Source organism: Rhinolophus sinicus, linkage group LG02 (genome assembly GCF_036562045.2).
Source record: "Rhinolophus sinicus isolate RSC01 linkage group LG02, ASM3656204v1, whole genome shotgun sequence".
Lineage (NCBI taxonomy): Eukaryota > Metazoa > Chordata > Mammalia > Chiroptera > Rhinolophidae > Rhinolophus > Rhinolophus sinicus.
In genome coordinates this window covers 42032813-42051413 of record NC_133752.1, presented here as the reverse complement: position 1 = coordinate 42051413, position 18601 = coordinate 42032813, and the positions used below count along the sequence as shown (strand labels likewise).

Genomic DNA, 18601 nt, shown 5'->3' with positions numbered 1-18601 from the left:
ACACGCACGAGGTCTGACAATTAAGTTCACAAAATTGTTGCAACAATTTTGGTAACCTTTTTTGATATCAGAGGGATTATTCATTATGAATTTGCACCAACTGGACAGTTAACCGAGTTCATTATTTCATTATTTGGAAGTACTGAAAAGGCTGCGTGAAAAAGTTAGATGACCTGAACTCTTCACCAACAATTCATGGCTCTTGCATCAGGACAATGTACCAGCTCACACATCACAGTCTGTGAGGGAGTTTTTAGCCAGTAAACAAATAACTGTATTAGAACACCCTCCCTATTCTCCTGATCTGGCCCCCAATGACTTGTTTCTTTACCTGAAGATAAAGGAAATATTGAAAGGAAGACATTTTGATGACATTCAAGACATCAAGGGTAATATGACAACAGCTCTGATGGCCATTCCAGAAAAAGAGTTCCAAAGTTGCTTTAAAGGGTGGACCTGACGCTGGCGTCAGTGCATAGCCTTCCAAGGGGAGTACTTTGAAGGTGACCGTAGTGATATTCAGTAATGAGGTATGTAGCACTTTTTGTAGGATGAGTTTGCAAACTTAATTGTCCGAACATACATATACAGACACACATATATATATATGCACACACACACACACACACACACACACACACACACACACACACACACATATTAGCTAAGGACTAATACTCACAAAATGAAAAACTTTAACTTGCATCCAAGTCATTCACCTACTTGAACTTTTATACTTTTACTGGGTATTTTATGAATCAGTCTTATTTTCCCAGGGTTGAAGAGTGTTGTCTTAGATACATCAGATCATCAATATTGTAGGGTATTTCAATTTGGACCAACCTTATTCTAGCAGGTGTGTGGCTTATTCTGTATAGGCAGCTGCCTACTTTCCCACATGGATTAAATAGACATGACTGCAGTGCCAAAGCAGACTGGAGTTAGCCTGGCTTAAATACTGGATCCATCATTTCCCAGCTGTGGCAAATAGATCAACTTGTCTGTACCCCCATTTCATAATTTACAAAAAGAGCCTAATATTGCTACCTAACTGACAAGGTGGTTATGAGAGTTGTATTAATATATTTAGAGCAATGAACAGTGACTAACTAAATAAAAATATTTGCTAATGTTTTACTTTGTGTTAGTATAATCAGACATACAATTCTCTACTGTCTTTAGCTTTTTATCCTCCATAGCCTCTGAGATGTGTTCCAATGCCACCCAGTTTTTTTCTCTTTAGAAGCATACTTCAACACTTGAGCAACTGGTATATGCATAGTACACATGCAATAAATGCTTTTTGATTCAAACATATAGTTCAGCCTTTTTACCTGATACCTTTCTTATATGTAGTTTCTTCAAATATTTGATCAGTTTCATATGTCTACATTTATGTTGAATTTTGTGAGACTATTTCTAATAAGGAAACCCTGGAGCATTCATTGACAACCAACATTGAAATACTTGGAGTAACACAAATTACTAGGACATGTATGTGCAGAGTGTGTGATAGCATGATGTACAAAGAGCTTCTATGTAATGACTGAAGCAAAAAAAACAAAAAAACAAAAGAAAGAAAAAGGGAACCAGTGTGGAAAAAGTAAATGTGTAGTTTAAGGATATACTAAAACTATGTGAGATAGTGGAGAATAACAGAGAATTGCAGACATCTAACAAACCTAACGTGCCCATTTTAAATGAAAGTATCCATCAGAGCAAAGTGGTAATGCTAAAAGGCAGAATTGCCGTCAGTTCTCCACCCCCATCACCATATACGAGTGACTCTGGTTGGTGAAAACGCAGTGCAATGCATAGATGATGTATGATAGAAATGTATACTTGAAACCTGTATAATTTTGCTAACCAGTGCCACCCCAATAAATTTAATAATAATAAAAAAAAGTAACAGGCAGGATTACAAATTTAGCAACACTTACAAAAGTGGTAGTTTCATGTGAATCGAAACATAGTGTTTATTAGGTAATGCTCCTTTGATACTCAGGAATATGGAAAGCAATAATATGGAAATTGTTTGCCTTCTGAAAAGGAAAGGCAACTGCAAATAACAAGAACAAATATATATTTTTTTCATTCTTGAATAGCACAATATTGCCATATTCACTGTTAAAGATTTGATTATACATTATGTATAAAGGCTGCATACAGTTTTCCACCTTTGTCTTTCCAGTAATCCAGACCATTGTCGATGGATAAGAAGGGGACTGTACTCCACTCTATCCCTATATAATATGCTCACAGATCATAAGTTCACGCCATAAGACACCTTCTGAGATTTAACTGACATGGAAGTAATATTTAGCCAGTGAGTTAACCTAAGCAATGACTCATGTGTTTTAGGATGGAGGGCATAATTGCCTATGTTAGTGTTTGGACACATTGGGTTAATGTCAGTTTCATTTAATCTTATCAGCTAGGAACTCAATTCATACTGAATCGCTAATTAATGGACTTGATTTTGAATTCAGTCTTTTATATGTTTGGCCTATTATTGGCTTGATGTCTTTCTTTTTTTTTTTTTAATTTTATTTTATTAAATTTATTGGGGTGACAATTGTTAGTAAAATTACATAGATTTCAGGTGTACAATTCTGTATTACATCATCTATAAATCCCATTGTGTGTTCATCACCCAGAGACAGTTCTCCTTCCATCACCATATATTCGATCCCCCTTACCCTCATCTCCCACCCCCCACCCCCCGCCCCCCCTTACCCTCTGGCAACCACTAAACTATTGTCTGTGTCTATGAGTTTCTTGATGTCTTTCTAACTTCTAGAACTCTATTCTGACTGAAAATATCACAAGGATACTCCAAATAATGCTTACATGTTCATTTTCATATTAATATTTTCTCTAATATGGATTCGGGTTTCTTTAGTGTCTTCCAATTTATGAGACCTTCTCATCGGATTTATACCGTATTATATTCATTTATTATGTTCCCCACAAATCCCAAATATATTCTGATGAATGAAGAAGTTAATGGATTGGGGTAAATGGCACCATAACATTGCAAAGGACAGCATACTTAGTTTTGTTGAATTATGGATTGAATCGCAACCATTTTGTTGGTAGAAAATGTTTTGTTGATTTTTAAATGCTCTGTTTTCACAATCCATCTCAAATATTACATAGAAAGATAAACTAAGGAAAGCTGGCACAATGAATGATGATCCTTAAATCCTTCATTTTACCTTCATATAATTGCATGGTGGAAAATTAAATTTTTAAGAAAATGTAAATAAAAGACTGAAGATTAATTTTTATAAAGGCAACAAATAGTGCATGGATATTTTTTCTCTCAGTTATCTTGGTTCCATTTGATTGTTGAGGAGTTTAATTAAATACATGCTAAAATGAATAAAAAATGTACAGTTTTACAGTAAATAACTTAGTTTTGCATTTTCTTATCTTGATGAATGTAAATTTCTTGTGTGTGTTTTCTACTCTGAGAAATAGAAAATATTTTAAAGGCTTATCAAAAATCAAGGCATTGTAAAGGAAGCAGCCTGCTTTGTGCCTCCTTGGAGTTTAGGATTATTATTTTGTTGTAAATATTTGATTAATGCTGGTGAAAGAGTATTTTTGAAATAGCACTTTGATTGACATTTATTTTCCAAGTTTCTGAACACTTTACTGGAGGCATTATAATAAATTAATCTTAATTTTTATTGTCTTATTTTCTTTCCCTTGACTTCTGACATTTCCTTTGATAAACTTGTTTATTTCAGCTACTCAATTTTATCAAGGGAAACAAAGGGAGAGAGCATAGGTATAATTAATTTATCCTTTTAGGTAATTGGTACAGTCCCATATATCCTTGTCCTTGATGTTAATGAAATATAATATTTATAATATTTTTATTGAACATTTTTGCCATGTATATTATATCTGTTATCTTATTTGGTAATAAGAACAACTAAAAATACATTAGGTATTATTTACCATAATTTAGACATGACAAATATGAGTGTCAAAGATATTTTGTGACCCTACGAGCCACGTTTCCTGGTTTTTACTATTCCTTTTACTCTGTTGCTTCTATGATGATTAAAGTCGTGTTTTAATTTATTAGCTCAGTAATAGATTGGTCTCCTTTCTTATAAAGTGACTTACACATATGAAGTGAAGATTAAAAGAGAGAGCAAGCAAGCAAGACAATAAAATTGGATTTAAAAATGAAACATAAAATGAGACCAAAAATGCATATTTTATGCTTACCACAGGTGGGTCATGGACTTAGGTATTAGTTTTTCTAGTAGCCAATTTCAAAGAGGAAATCTAATCAGTTACACAATTCATGATGCCCATAAATAAAAACAACCAATTATTCTTTGAGATGAAAAATTGTTCCCAGTACTGATATCAGATTATAATTTTTACAAGTGGAGAGGCTCTCTCAGACACTATCAAATATAATACAATTATTCTCAACAACATTCATCAGATTCTACAGTGAATTTCATGGACTGTTTCTTGTATAACCTCTGATGGCATCATGGCAAAACATAGTTCAGCAAAAGCAGTTTATGAGAAGTTGCAGTGCGAAAGAGAGGCCCTGCCTGGGTGGATCAAGGAGTACAAGTATATTTAGGACTTTGGGTAGCTACTGATTCCTCAAGCAATCTTCCCTTGCTGCTTACTTATCAGTAAACATAAACTAACAATGCATTCAAAATTATGTTGTCCACCTTGTATCCATAATGAATTTAATGTCAATTGAAATCAGTTTCACAGAACTTGAAAGGCCATCAAAATGGGGTTAGATAGGTGTGATACATTTAAGTGAAGGTTGGAGAGCCTAGAAAGGACAGACTTAATCTGAAAGCCTCCTAACTTCACTTGGAGGCAATCCAAGTAAATAAAGTCCAGATCGGGTAATTTGATATTATTTTTTTCCATGTATCAGTTTTTCAGGTTTAAATAAATTTAATATCTTTTAGAAAAGGATTTCAAATTAAATAAAGTATATTCTAAGAATAAAATATTGTCTAATAAGGGTATTAATATAATCTATATATAGAATTAGATAGGTTTCTCTTAAAGTCAACTGTGTTTTGTATTGAATATTTTAGAAACTACTAATATAGAAGTTTAGTAACCTAAAATCCACTTAGTACTGAGAAATCTCAGATTTTTAGAAACAAAAAAAGTATTTGCTCTTGTTGCTCATATGGGAATGGAATTTAGCAATTCAAATGTTAGTAGTCGTACTTTAGCCCTGTAATGACGTACTAAAATATGAAAGGAGCTATTTATATCAAAGATTATTTTGTCTTTATAATAGAGGCATATCTTCTGTACTTTTGTCCAAGAATCATACTTTTCCATTTTTTTATATTCACTGAGCCCTAAGCAAGTTGATAACCAACCTGTCCTTTTCCTGAAAGAATCATTTGTTCTTGGAATACTCAGTCACTTTCATACTGTCATTTGTGACAGGGTTGAGGAGATCATTGGGACATTTTACAAATTTCCTTATAACGTATGCAAATTGTTCCTAGTTGAGTGTGGCTTTGTGATCAAAATAATTCCAGAGAGAAGGAAATAATGAGCCATAGCTATCAAAAAGTAAACAAGAACCAAACCTAGCTGAAAGTGCTGTACATAAAGGTGGTTTGAAGAAGATAGATGTATTTTGAACAATGGATAATGAAAATGTGTGACAGCTGTCATGAGAGCTTGTGTGTATGAAGCAGATCAGGTGTTAGTTCCCTTCTTTTATGTCAGACCATACTTTGTGAGAAATATTTGATAATCTGGACCCTGGATGGAGCAGAATACACCACAGAGTGAGTCTGTGAATCACACAATGTATGAACCTTGCCGAAGGTGCTAGATGGATGTTTGGACTGGAGAAGAAACATTTTTGACTATTTTCTCCAAATACTGGCAGAGCTTTCATGAGAAAGATGCTGGAACTTTAATGTGCCATTGCTGAGACAAGAACTAGGATTCATGGATGAAGTTGTAATCAGGTAGACTTTAACTTACTGTGAGGAATAAGTCTTTATGATTGGTTCTTGAATGAGCTACCTCAAGAAGTAGCGAATTCTCCACCTCTGGAGAGGTCTAGTCCTGGGGTATATTTGTGCAGGGCATTTTCATAGAGAGATTATTTCAGAATAGCCTGATAGACTGGGTTCTTTTCATCCTGGAGTTTCCTTTAGACCTTGTGATAGAATTTTTGTGATATCTGACATTGTTCAGTATAGTTTTGGGGAACATCAGAATTGTGCCATGTGAGAAGATACCAACATTCATATGGAACTTAACAGATAAGTTTTTCTATCTTCCATGTCTTCAAAGTGAAAGGAATATTAATATAACATTGAGTCCTGCTCATGAAGAAAGCATACCCCAAAGTTGCAGACATTGCATTAAAGTCAGAGTTGCCTTTAAGTGAAAGATTCTTGGAGGCCATCTAATGAGTGACATTATCTATAAGTAACCATCTAAATGTAAAAACGTTTTTCTTTGGTAGAGGAGCAACAACTTTTAAATAAATAAATATGAAAATGTTGAACTGACATAGAATTCAGCGAAGCCTATATCAGTGAAGTAAAATTTTCTCAGCATGCTTCACATGGTTCAATAAAAAGTATTGTAACATTCCCTCTTTCAAGATGAAATTCTAACAAATTGCTATTACAGGACTACAGCATTCATTGCATATTTTCTGGGTATCTAATTTTGCTTCACTTATGAAACACCCTGCTATTAAAACTCCCATGAAATTTTTTTGCTGTTTGTTTTTGTTTTTATTTTTACATTTGTTTAATTGACACTAATACCATTTGCTATTGCAAACTGTGAAGTGTCAAAATAGCCTTGAACAGTTACAGGCCTACTGGAAGATTAACAAGGAGAGCATAATAACTCTGCATTATAGAATTAGAGAGGATAATAACTGATTATAGAATGCCTCTATAGATTTCTGTGTGTGTATGTGTATATGTGTGCATACACACACACATATACATAGGCATATATATGAAATAGACACATACATTTCTTATTCAAGACAAAAGGAAAGCCAGCTCCTAAATGTCTAATATTTGTTTGATATTTTTTTAAGGAACAATTTATTATATAAAAATACTGTATATTGGTCTAAAATATAGAACATTTATTTAAAATCATGCATTAATATTTGTCATATGAAATAATAGGTATTGAAAGCTTTATGTACTAAATATAGTATATAAATACATATTAACAAGTTTGGTTTAGCTGTAGCTTTGGCTGTAACAATTTTAATCAATGCATGAATAAATGCATGAATTTTTACAAAGAATTCATACTGAAGGAAATAGTCTAGTTTAACTTATAAGTACCTCTTTATAATTGAGAAAAATGCTCGTATTATGATCATGTGGATCTTATACTTTTTAAAAAGAAATTTTCTGTTAAGAAGTAAGAGGCTTTAAAATTCAAAATGTGTGAAAATATTGGTGTACTAATATTTCACAATATTGACCTGTTACTAATACTTTACCACTGAATGATTTGAAAAAAAAAAAAAAAAAAAGATGCAATAATATGTTTCCAGGAATTCTTAAAATAATATTAACAACTCTTTGAATGGTCTGTAATGGAAATGTCTTTATATTTCTGATATATGATTATTCATATTTCCATTTCTGCTTAAACCCAACCATTTTACTAACACAATCGATATTTAGAATCAGACATCAAAACAAACTTTACTTGTTCTTCCTCTTTTCTGCATATTGCACCTACATGTCAACCTGTGGAAATTGAGGCTCCATTAAATTGAATTACTTGTGTTTAAGACAAACTGCCACCTTTAGAATAGTACATAAGAAAACAAAATTGCTTAGATATTTTATTGCTTATTGAAATGCCTTATAGCTCAATGTTGATTTCAGTGCCTTGGATTCTTTCTTTAGACTCTTCTTACTCTTATCAGAATCTCTGGAACCAAGTTAACATACTTTTTTTGAAATTCATTTTCCTGACTTGAACTGAGCAATGACATTTAATGATTGCCTGGGTTATTTACAGGCCATTCACAACTTTTTCTCTTTGGTATTGTAATTATTTTATATGTACATATGTCAGAAATAACACAAAAAATTCACGCTGATAAATTGCGTGAATATGTCATCAGTTTTGATTTTTCTAATTTTAAAATTAGGATACAGTTTATATAAATTGCCAAAGCCAAATCAACTAATAGGCTTGTGTGTTTCTACAGTCTAAAGCCTAGGCCAACTGTTTCACAAAGTTGTGACTTAACCTCAGAAAGAAAAAGCAGAGGGGCAGGGGGCAGAAGGAGTAGTACGATGTACATGTCATTAAAAACAGAAAAAAAAAAAAAAAAAAAAAAAAAAGTACTAGGAAGCCTGGAGCCTAAATCCACATGCAATGATTAATTATCACCTTATCGCATGCATTTTTTTTGTTCTCCCATATCCCTGGCCATCTTAATATGATTCTCATTTTATTGTCATTTTCTTTGTTTTTGTTTCATAGTATGTATTAATAGGCCATCAAAAATCAGTTTTGCCCTGTACTGGTAGGGCTCTAGTGTAACATAATTTTCATAAGTAAAATAATCTTACATTTTACAGCAGTTCATATTTTCTGTATGTTTTTTTTTTTCCTCCATACCTGTGTTTTGGCCATAGGCACTTGTTCATGCTGATTATCTCAGCTCTTCACTAGCTACCATTCCATCCATTTAACCAGTGTCTTTCTCTTCACTGAAAAATTCCAGTGGTGCTTTTTAATATCTAAATGTTTCCAAATTTTCTTCTTTGCTCTGATACAACCCACATGAAGATGATCTTTAGATACAGAAAGCCTTGATTTTTTAACAGTGTCTCCCCTGCAGTTATTTATATAGCATATCATTACACCAAATGTATTAAATTACACCAAATGTATTAGAATTGTTTTCTGTCTTACTGGCAGTACTTTGTGAGAGGTGCTATGTTATTATTAATATTATATATAAATATTAATATGTAATAATATTAATATTATGAAAGTTAATAAAAATATTTTCTTTTGAAACATCTTTACAAAAGTCTACTGCCACAGAATAAGTGCTGAATATCATAATATATCTTAAAAGGTTAGCATAGTTGGTTTATTTACATAATTGATGCACTTTTATATCACTTTTGCCATTTAAATAAATATGTATTCTCTCAAAAAATTGAAGATGACTAATTTTTCAGAGAAATCTGTAAGAAATTATTAGAAAAAATAATAACCAGAATCCAGCTTGACTTAACTAAATGTAAGCTACATCAGATAAGCCTTATTCGTTTGTTTGTTTGTTTATGATAGGATATGGTTATTAGACAACTGTAGCCAACATCATGTATCTGGACTTTAGCAAGACAAGATTACTCATCATCTAGTAAAAATATTTACTATTTATGTAAAGTTTATTATGTGCTTGACACTCTTCTAACTATTTGATATTTCTTAACCCATTTGATAATGTCAACAGCCCTATGAAATAGGTATTATTATCGTATAGAGTAAACTCAGCCTAGCAATAAGCAGAAGGATAATTTGAATCCCAGGCTGTCTGATCCTAGAATCCAGTTTTTAACTGCAGTGTTATATGCTAGGATATCATGGAAATGTGGGCCTTTACCCTTCTAGTACCTTATTAGCATATAAAAGTGAAAGAAGACTCCTTTTGTTTAAAGCTTCAGCTCTCTTGCCTGAACTTTATCTTATTGGTTTGAAATCTTCACCACCCAAAAAGATATTGAGGGAGCCTATATGAAACTCGCAAATTAAAGCAAAACGAGATTAAACAAATGACAAGATAAGTGACAGATTTGGGATACAAAAGGAGCATGGGCTAAATCCCACAATAAATGTAGCAGGGATTAAGTTGCTATGCTTGAATTCAGTAAACAATGAAACAATGACAGCATAAGGGGTAGTAGACTTAGAAACAAGCCATGTGAAAAGTCAGAGATTTGAATAGAGTATTGCCTAATTGTAGAGTGATAACCTAAAGAGTAAACTCATTCCCAGGTAGGCTGCATTAATACACATCTTGATTTTTTGAGTAGTCCTACTATAGTTAGGATATAATTCTGAATTCCTTTCCCAATTAATATTTTCAGCTCTGGTAATGCTTTAATGCCACTGGTATATCTTTTTATTTTTTTCTAATATATTTTGTTATTAAAATTTAGTTACAACTCTCAAATATAAGTTGTATATTTTCCCCTCTCCCCAGTGTACCCTTAAACTGAGACAAAAATAATATGGAGTGGAGAGGATGTGAGTCATGGGCTGACTCTGAGATAAATGTCCCCTTCTTTCTTTTTAAGGATAAGTGTGTTAGGTCAGAAAAGAGAGCAGAAAGTTCTAGGTGTGTCATTATTCACCTGTTGCTACTATTGCTTTTTCTTTGCTTCACTAACATTTGTGTAGCTCTCTAAGGAGTCTTATATGTGAAATATTTGGTCGACCCCACTGTAGAGTTCTCTGACATGGGAGATCTAATCTGAATCCAAGCTAACCTTCATTAGAGTAGGCTCTTAACTCTAACCCATGGCCCCTTGTTTTGGGGTTCTCCACTATATAGAGTTACTGTTTAGTAACTCTAGCCCAGGTACATTGTATGTACTCACTTGACTTAACGGGAAACTTACCTGTAACAACTGTAAGTCTTCAGGTTTCTCCACTCTAACACCTTGCGTAGGTTTGTGGACCACGTGGGTGAAATGCAGAGAATAGAAATCTCTGCATGTGTGATTACAGCAGAGGTTCTCAAATTTTGCTTGGTAGCCTTTAAATGAATGTAGATTCCTAGATTTGTTCCTGTACCATCCCTTTATGGATTCTATTCAGCAGATCTGATGTAAAATCTAAGAATGTTTTATTATTTGCTTATTTTTTTAAAGCACCTCAGTTAGTAGGGGTGTGAAACTAAATTTGATTGGCATAGTTAGAATACTAAGATTCTGTATATATTTACTTCCCTTAAGTGAAACATTTTTATAGTTGTGATATCATATTTAATATTTAAAAGCAACCATAGATAAAAAGTTCAGATAGTAATGTGCATTTGCAAAAAAATAACTTTACCTAAAATATATTACAGTTCATATTTATGTGATAATATGTTGCCTCAAGAACTCAAAAAAAGATTTACTTTGTTGATGTGGTTTCCTTCTGATAGTGAAAGGAAACCAGTGCAGCAGAGTTAAGGGTTAAGACCCCTTAGAGGAATAAAAAGAAAAGAAAATTAACTTCAGAAATATTTGTGATAATACCTCCGCAGGCAAAATGTTGGCAGACCAGGTAAGGGCAGATTGTGTGCGTCTGTGTAAGTGAAAATCAGCTGAAGGGTATCAAATACTCTTCTGAGTCACACTAGATTCCCTTTATATTTATTTCCCAAACCAAGTAGTAGTTGCTATTTCCACAGGCCCACATAGTCCTATTATTTTCCCATCTTTGCTTTATAAATAGCTGGCTCTCACAGCACTTACTTCTTGTTGAAAAATAATCAAGTAATAGTGCTCTTCTCACATTTGGGGCCTCATGACCAAGTAAATTTATATGGAATGACCAATCCACAGATGTATTTGGATGAGTCTCTTCTGAGGAACAGCGATATTGATTTTCATTTTTAGTAAAATAATTTGTTTTAAAGGTTTGCTGTATTATATCCCTACCAGAATATACACTGACCAGTTAGAAAAAAATTGGTATATTAATAATTAATACAGTATGAAGACCAACATCTTAAAAACTGTACAGGAATATGAGATAAATTTAAAAATGATAAATTTCTAAAATAAATACAGTTATTAAAATGGTAGTAAAAATGTCATGTGATTGAGTGAAAACCAGTATAAACACACTAAATATTTTATTGAAACCTTTATATTGACACCAAGAAACATTTTTTAAATTCAAAATAGTAAATCAAAATCACTTTCAATCTCATTATTCAAGCTCAACCACTGCCAAGATTCTGCAGCCTTAGCTTCCATTTCTGTATTATATGATAGTTATTTGTAAAGATTATTGAAGTCATAATGCTCATGTAATATGTAATCACTCTCCACCACTTGACATTTTATTATAAACATTTTCCACATTATTACCTATTACTCATAATTATAATATATTGTACAGTTTTTCATTAGGTCACATGATTTAGTTATCTGTTTTTTCCCCCCACAATTATATATAATATATGCTTTCTCTCAGGTTTTACTATTATATATAGGACTGTTTTGGAGATCTGTATGCCTAGGGTAGTATCATATTTTGGAATATTTCCTTAGGATAGATTACCGGCAGTGGGATTATGAGGTTGAAGAAGGTAGGCAAATTTTTTGTTTGTTTGTTTCAAAATTGCTTTACATGATTTATAGTGCTGCCAGAAAGGTAAACCCCCAATTCACAAACTTGTTAATATTTGATACTCCTTCTTAAATGTTGTAAAATGATATTTCATTGTTTTTGAAATTTGTATAAAACACAAATCTGAATATTGGATTATTGGAGATTAGTTCAGTTGAAAAATCTTTCCATATGTGGAAAGTATGTCTGTTTTTCTCTTGCACAAAATTTCTTTGAATGTGTTTTTCCTTTTTACGATAGGGACTTTAATATTTTTCTGATCGTTTGTATAGGCTTTTCATAAGATAATAACCTGTTATCTGTCATTACTGCAAAAAATATTATTCCTGCTCTTACTTTTACCAATGTATTATTATACTCAAGATTTTACTTGTAATATTATCTAATCTATCTTTTCTTTCTGGTATTTAAAACTTAGGCCACATTTATTTATATCTTAGAACAGTCAGAAATTTATAGATGTTTCATTAACTCTTTCTTGCTATTACATTTAATTTTATAAGTCACAACTTCAGAATGCCAAAGGTTAGTGGGAGTAATTTAGTCAGTGAGAAAAGCCTCTTCCTTGTGGGAAAGCACCTTTATCAAAAAGCTCTTGGATCAAAGCTGGCTTTGAGTCTCAGAAAAGCAATTAGATTAAAAGAAAATTAGGTTCTTGGCTCACAGTAAGAGCATGTAAAACATAACTCATCTTGATTCAGAGTTTTTAATCTTCCATCATTGGGTATCAAATATGTCACATAGGAAAAATATTTTCAGCTTTGTTCTCATCATTGCTTAGTTTGGTCACTGTTCTTTAGAAGTAAAATTTAAGTTCATGTTTGAAGATAAAGCCGTTTTAGAGTCATTAAAAAACAAAAACACACAACAGACTTCATCAATGATAATGTCATATTCTAATAATGTTGTATACTTTGATCTTCTGCCTTGCCCGTCTTGGTGCCTGACATGTAATAAGCACTGAATCTGTAATCATAGAATGAATGGATGGATTTCCTGCAATAGAATGTGAGAAGTCATTAAGCATGTGCTCATGATACCTTTGGGACTGCCAAAAGGCTTGTTTAGGAGTTGAAAAAGAAATAGAAAATGATGCAAACACGAAAGAACAGGCGAATACAACTCAATGAGCAGTGAAAATCAATGAAGGCAAAACTGGTCCATTTTCACCTCAGTCATTTTCAGGGACAGACCAGCTTTACTTCATTGATTTTCAGTACTCATTGAGTTGTGTTTTCTTGTGCTTTGGTTGTGCTCTATTCTCGATCTTTTCAGCTTCACTTTTATGTTTTATTTTACACTGTGGTTGTTCAGAGGTAGGCTTTGATGGCAGAGTTTTAGCCCAGTAAGACCAGTTTTTGCTTACTTGATTTTTCTGCTCTAAATCATATCATTACTTTTTAATACCATCTTACTGGTATTTTTCTGAAGACTTTCCTATAAATATTTTTTCTTTGATCTGTCAATCAGGTTTATTGTGTGAAAAAATGTTTCTCTATAATTGAAAGGGAGAAAATTCAATGATATATATTAAGACTTAAATTTATTAGTGTGATCTTTCCAATGAGATACTAGATTGTTTAATCCACACATAAATATCTAACCACCATATATCTGGCACTCATATAGGCAATGTACTTTTGTAATTGCCAGGTACCATAATTCATATAGGTTTGGTTCAAGGCATTCTGATGTTATAAGATCTGGGGCAACTGACTGACCTTGGAGCCGACAAAGAAAGAATGGTGGTAGCTCTCCATGCCGCACTCTGCTCCTCTCACCCCGCACACCGCCCGTGCCCACCATGGCCTCCATTCAGCAGCTGGTAGGAAGATGGTGCTTAGTGGAGAGCAGAGGCTTTGATGAGTACATAAAGGAATTAGGAGTAGGGATTGCTCTGCAAAAAATCGGTGCCGTGGCCAAACCAGACTGTGTCATCACCTCTGACGGCAAACACCTCACCGTAAAAACTGAGAGCACGTTGAAAACAATGCAGTTTTCATTTAACCTGGGAGAGAAGTTTGAAGACACTACAGCTGATGCCAGAAAAACTAGACTGTGCAATTTTGTCAATGGTGCCCTGGTGCAACATCAGGGACAGGATGGCAAGGAAAACACAATAACAAGAAAAGTGGAAAATGGGAAACTAGTGGTGGAATGCATCATGAACAATGTCAACTGTACTCCGGTCTATGAAAAAGTAGAGTAAAAATTCCTTTATCCTTCTGGACAGGCATTAGCTGTGCCAGTAAACAGGCTCAGTTCAATGAGCAAATCTCTCCATGCTTTTTTTTAATCGCTGTATTCAGTTATCTTTATCACAAACATTTTACATGCAACTATTTCCGAATGTTGGTTTAATTAAGATCGTCCCTTTGGTTAGTGAATAAATGTGTTTTTGCTATTGGAACAAAAAAAAAGAAAACAAAGAATGGATGATGGTCCAGATCGCACTCACAAATAGGGGGAGAACAAGTGTTTGAGTCATACTGATGAATTCTGGGTGGCCCATGAAAGGAGGGTCTTCTGAGTATTAATGATATTCATTATATCATCAAAATTTGTTTAGACTCACTTTGAATTTAGGAGGTTTGGTGGCAGGGAAAAGCTGAGGCCAATATTTGAATGATCAACTTGAGTGACATAAATTACTTGACCATAGGCAGTTACAGATTTTTAAATTATATAAATCATTTACAACATGTAGAAACACACATGCAATAGATTTGCATTAAGGTGCAGTCACTTCCCAATTTTTTTATAAGTGTACTCAGGGTAGAAACAATAAATTAAAATGAAGAATTTGATAAAGCATAATAGAATTAGAGGCAAATCCCGTGAGTGTTTGAAGAGAGGAAATTCATTTCATCAAAAACATGAATGAACACTTCATACAGGATTTCAACTTTGAGCTCAGGCTTAAATGCTGATTCTTACTGGCAATATGCAACATTCCAGGCTGAGAAGAGACTGAGAGTTAATTCATGGAAATTAGGGTATAGAAGAAAATATTCACTGAATAATCATATTTGGCATGAATGTAATAATAGCCTAAATATTTATTTTAAAGTGAACCTCAAAAATTAGACTTTTTAGGGCTAAAAGATGAGTTGTAGGTTTTTGGGCGGTATGATCACCAGAGATGAAACACTGAGGCAAAGCCAGGATTAGGCTGTCTCGTATTCTGCTTTCTCAGTTGTAAAACATGTTGTTCTATAAATGTGAGACTTCTGCTAGTCATGATTGAATTTCTCCATATTCATCCATTCATTCATTCATCATTCAATTCATTATCCAATTCATTATCCATTCATAACTGTAATGTCTTAAGAACACAGAAGTACAAAGGATAGGTGTAGTCTCTTGCAATTTATGATAGTAGAGAGCTACTTTTATATTCCTAAATACCAAACATAAATACCCTAAATGTAAAAGTTTTAATAGAAATAATAATCATTATTCCACATTTGTTTTATATACCATGTTTCCCTGAAAATAAGATCTAGCCGGACCATCAGCTCTAATGTGTCTTTTGGAGAAAAGATTAATATAAGGCCCGGTCTTATTTTAGTATACTAAGACCGGGTCTTATATAATAAGACTGGGTATTATACATAATATAATATAATATAATATAATATAATATAATATAATAAATATAATATAATATAACAGAATACTGGGTCTTATATTAATTTTTGCTCCAAAAGACACATTAGAGCTGATGGTCTGGCTAGGTCTTATTTTTGGGGAAACACGGTAGCATACCTGGAAATGCTGTGTATTATCAGTATTAACATTGCCTTACTATCATGCTTTGATAAGCAAATTTACCAAGAGTAAATTTACTTTTGTTTCTCCAGGGTTTTAATCCAATCTTTAATGAAGTGTTCTATGTGATTCTAAGCATAAAGATAAGACTAATAGACATAACCAGAATGTGTGAGAAAAACATATATATGGAAGTACTTAATCATTTTTGGTGAGTTGCCACCTACTCAATCCTGAGTAGATTGCAAAACTACACCCCCCCCAAAGCTATCTATTTATCTATCTTTATATTTATTTACATATGCATATGTAGTATATGTGTAGGCATATATGCATTAGATCTTACCCTCTGAGAAGCAAATGCCATGTCAGAATTAGTTTCCTAGAAATTTATTGTGGAAATGCCTGTGAGTAAAGAAAGGAAATAATCCGAAGGAGGCAGAGAGAACTATCAGACAGTGATGCAGGATTGATCCCTGAGAAGGAAGAAGGGAAGGAAGGAGAAAAGGAAGGATGGTTGGATTAGAAGAATCTAGGATGCATCAGTTCTTAGAAAATTTCGGACAGGCCAATGAACAGGGAGTCCTTGTACCAAAGTTGCTTGTCAGAGGAGTCCTGCATCTTTCAGGAATGGGCATGCCTTAGTAATCTGCCCTGCTTAGTCATTAGCTGAGAAAAACTCATGGTTAGCATCTCAGCAAAAGTAGAGTGGTGAATTCTAGAACCAGCAGTTGGGGCTCTGGTTCAATTATAGTCCCCACAACAGGAAATTTGAGAGGTCCATTTTCATGGACTCCACGTAATATACATACACATGGTATATACATATATGTGTGTATAAATATTAAAAACATGCATTTATAGCCCCCAAATGAATTATTAATACATATTTTTAAATATCTTCGTTGTTAGTTACTATCATAGATATCATATTACAATACCTTTTTATTAAGATATTAATAGATGTGTAAAATGTCTGTGTACATAGTACTTCCCATTATATTGGAGGATATAAACACACAGTAACTTTGCCTATTGGACTCATTGTTGGAGACGATTGCCTAGTCTTTGTGAATGACTTTTAACATCCAGAAAAGAAATGTTACAGCTTATCTTTTAATTTTCTTCTTAAATTTTAATTCATCTTCTTTTACAAATAGAAAATATTTAAGCTATGTATGGGGTCCTTTTTTTGTAATCCACAACATTGGAAAGCTAAATTATACCACCTTTCCAAAAATTAAGACCACTGACTGTTTCTTGCTTAATGAAATAAAAATAATGATTATGTCCCAAAGACAGTTTTACAAAACTGAATATAATTGCAAATATGTTTGCACTAAACCACAGGATGAACACTTTGACCACAGCCAAAACATAATTTGATTTCTCAGAAATGCCTCCTAGTGTTTCAGCAAACAGTACTATATCATATACACAGACATATAGTGTGACCTTTTTTTGAGAAATATAAATGATATCAAATTCCATATTGTCTACTCTAATAGTATAATGATATTTGAATGACTTAGACAGTCATAAAGTATTTTTTCATGCATTAAAACAATGACAAAATAATTATATTTATACATTTTTCTATTACTTGGCACAGAGAGGGATGTAAAGAAGAGAATTTAGACAGGTGGAAATGAACATTAGCTATGGTGGTAGGTAACCTTAGCCAGTGATTAACTTATATAACTTTCTTCAAACTTTAAAAACCTAAATATTGATTCTCCAAAGAAATACAATTTTATTAATAAAGTGAAGCAAAAGCTAAAAATCTGTTTTTTTTTTTTATGTCTGAAAAATGTTATGTGAATCCTAAATATTTTCAGTTGTGGAACATTCACATCAAATCTGCACCTCTACAAAATTTCTTGATCACTTTTCAATTATTAATACTTTTTGTGTGCTTGCTTTGGCAGCACATATACTAAAATACTTTTTGTGTTACTCACAAAAACAGAATTATAGTACTAAAATAAACCTTTCTAAAATATTGACTTTTAAGTGTCATTTAGTATATTTTTTTGCCTAAATGGTTGCGATTCTACTGTGCTTCTAGCCGTCCATCTTTTACAACTTCATGATTACGAAATGAAAATTATTTCTCCTTTTTTTATGGTACTACTTAAGTATCTATTAATTAAAACCTTTTTTTTTTAATTTCTTGACCTTCATTTTATTAAAATATATTTTTGACTGCATAATTAATATATATTTACTATTAAAAATGACACAAGCAGTATCATAATATACATACTTTCAGCTTCTCTAAGACTTTCCGTAGAAACCTATTGATATCTTCTGCACTCTACCTAGAATTAAAACAATTTTAATGGACTTTATTTCTCAATTATACTCAGCACAACAGCTAAAGAACACCTGAAAGAACTCATGTCTTTGAAAGGTACTGGAATTT

The 18601-nt window shown here is 32.8% G+C and overlaps 1 protein-coding gene and 1 pseudogene across 3 annotated transcripts in view; both read left to right on the top strand.

The window, feature by feature from the left end:
* GRID2 (glutamate ionotropic receptor delta type subunit 2) overlaps positions 1-18601 on the top strand; it is a 1327069-nt gene that overhangs the window by 119653 nt on the left and 1188815 nt on the right. The window lies entirely within an intron of this gene.
* Positions 14210-14614, top strand: LOC109452284 (fatty acid-binding protein 5; annotated as a pseudogene).